Consider the following 3,209-nt stretch of genomic DNA (forward strand, 5'->3'; position numbering starts at 1 on the left):
TAACTTTAATTTTAAAATACAAAAGGAGATTTGGATTAATCCCACATAATCCATCAGATCAACAATTTGTGGTAATGGTTTTTAAAAGTTTGTCAAAAACCTGCCTTGGAATATTATACATGTTCTCAGACATATTGAATCATGGAGTTAGAAGGGTCCATACAGGCCATCTAGTCCAACCCCCTGCTTAATGCAGGGTCAGCCTAAAATATCCCTGATTGGTATCTGTCCATCCACTGATTAAAGACCACCAGATTCAGAGTACCTTTATTGGCATAAAAAAGACCACCAATGAGGGGGAGCTCACCACCTCAGGCAACCTGTTCCACTGCTGTAGTACTCTGACTGTGAATTTTTTTTCTTCATATCTAGCCAATACCATTCTACAATTAGTTTAAAGCGATTACCGCAGGTCTGATCCTCTGCTGCCAATGCCCTGTCCTCCTCCAAGTGATAACATTTCAAATACTTAAAGAGAGAAATGTTCTCTCTCTCTCTCTCTCTCTCTCTCTCACACACACACACACACAAACATTCACTTTTATTTTATTTATTAGGGTTTTTTTCCTATTTTCGATTTTTTATTATCTGGAACAGCTTCGCTGTATAATATAAAAACCTAAGGCCAAGAGGGGTGGAGAGTGTGCAGAGTCAGTCTGATCTTTGGACCAATCAGAAGGTGTGATTGGTCCAAAGATTGGACTGGCCCTGCTCCACCAGACTTTGGACCAATACGGAGGTGACACAGCCTGCCCCCCAGCCCAGTCAGGGGCAATCTGGCAAGCTAACAGACAGTTTGCCCCTGGCTGCTGACAGGGACACAGTAAGTGTCCTGGGGTTAGTGGCCTCTGTTCCCCCTTAGGCCAGGAAGCCCTCACGTCACCTAGCAGAGCTGGCAGGTAGCTGGTGTGTTCCCCCCTCCCTTCAGGCTTGCTCTGAATGAGCCTCTAACATCCTGTGACTGAGGTGTGGGAGGCATTTCCAAGAGCAATGCAGGGGAGTCTGTGGGCATGGGCATGCTTTCCTTTTGAGGGGGGGGGACTTTTCCCTTCTGCCTAACCATTGGCTGACAGAAAAGCATAAACCTGACTAAGGTCAAGACTGCTGTGCACAGAGAGACCTCCTCTTATGGTTGCCAGCTTCCAAGTGAGGCTCTCTGCCCCACATCCCTCACAGATTGTCTGTTGTGGGGAGACGAATGGTAAAGGTGTTTGTAAACTGCTTTGAAACTCCTTTTATGTAGCAAGAGGCTGGGTAATGCAGGATCTTTTCTATCAACTTTTACAGGATCCATTCCTTGGGAGAAACCCTTCTTAAATGAAGATGACAATTAAGCTTACACACAAGGGGATTTATTTGGGGATAATATTAGGGTACATTCAAAACACACACAAGCAAGAGCATACATGCACTAAGTTCTACAGGGGAAAAGGTTAAAGAAATAGTGCACCTGTCTTGGGTCCAAGAAGCAAAGACATGGGGTTGATGACCTCAGGTGTAGAAAGGATGCCAGGTGTAGAGGGATCAGTCAACACACATACACAATTTGGGGATGTGAAAGGCTTGATATAGAATTTGAAAATCACGGGCCAGACCCCGTAACTGCCAACAATGTGGTAAGTGATTGATGATTGGTTGTGAGTTATGGATAAATCTGATAGGGTGGTTGGCATATGAGGTCACTAGAGTGGGAGGTATGGAGTAAGTTCATCAAGCAGAACAATACCTTGACTAAATGTAATGTGTCACTAATGGCCTTGTATTGTTGCTAAGGTCATGATGTCACTTTCAAGTTAACCCAGAAATAACCCAGTCCATTCTAGAAATCTGGAAACTTGATGACTTTTTACCTAGTAAGGCATGACATCACTTTGGTATTTTCCCCAAAAGTGGCATCATCTTGTCACTCAGTGGCACCCCCCATGCCTTCAGTCCCCACCCTAGAACTTCTGCCGGTTCTCCAAAAGTGATATAATCACACTCACAATCCTGGTGGGTTTGTTTTGTTTTTTACCCATTGCTGCTTGGAGCACCAATAGTCAACAGGAGCTCAGGGCAGCGCATCCTCCACCCTATAATGGGAATCCAGACACATTTTTGTCTGGTAGCAAGACAAATAGCCCTCCTACAGAGACCTATAATGGTTCAGGGAGACAAAAGAACGTACTATATATAGAGGAAGGGAATATGGTACCATGGGGTTCAAAGAAATGTGGGTGGGAGAAATAGGATTGGCAGCTCTGGGTTGGGAAATACATGGATACTTTGGGGGTGGAGCTGGGGGCCTGAGATTTGGGGCAGGGAGGGACCTCAGTGGAGTATAATACTATGGAGTCCACCCTCCAAAGCAGCCATTTTCTCCAGAAGAACTGTCACATGGAGATGAACTGTAAAACCAGGGGAACCTGGGGACTGGCATCTCTAGGGAGAAAAGAAGAGACAGCAAAACTTGCCAACATGACGATGGAGCCTACAGATTTCCCAGAATCACAAGTGATCTCCAGATTACAGAGCTCAATTCCCCTAGAGAAAGCAGCTGCTTTGGAGGGATGACATTATGAACTGGTTGAGGTCCCTTCCCAAACCCTACCTCTCTAGACTCTAACCTCAAAAGCTCCAGGAATTTCCTAACCTAGAGTTGGCAACCCTAAAGAGCAGGAAGAATGTGTGCATAGCATGCCAAGAAAGCACTATGGGAAGCAGAGGGTAAAAGGGAGTAGCTGAGAGGTGGTGTGGCAGTGAGAGTGCTGGCTGGAGAAACAGCCAAAAAATGTGTCTAAACATGAGAATGTTGGCCTCTTAGGATTCAGAGAGAGAAAGAACATCCAGAGTATGGGAGAGAGAAGTAATGAAAGCTAACAGGGGGATCCAGATACAACTTTGGTGAGGAAGAGAGAGATAGAAGAGCCACTAAGATGTGCAGATTAAAAAACAGCAGTTATCATAGAATGTGTTGATAGAATTATGAGCAAAATACATGCATGTGTTACCCCCACAGTTAATGCGACATAGCTCTCTTGGGTTAATCAAAATGTCAGAGGGAAAGTTTTAAGTATGGAACCCTGCTTTGTGGGATTGGTTTGAATATGACACTTTCTCCCTCTCTCTGTTTCCATAAGCTTCCCCCTCCCCTTCACTCCTTTAACTCCTCCAGTTAAAGGGTATGACCCGTACAAGCTGGGAAGCAGCCTTTGGTTAAGGTGTGACTG

This window comes from Paroedura picta, chromosome 1 (assembly GCF_049243985.1).
Source record: "Paroedura picta isolate Pp20150507F chromosome 1, Ppicta_v3.0, whole genome shotgun sequence".
NCBI classification, from domain to species: domain Eukaryota; kingdom Metazoa; phylum Chordata; class Lepidosauria; order Squamata; family Gekkonidae; genus Paroedura; species Paroedura picta.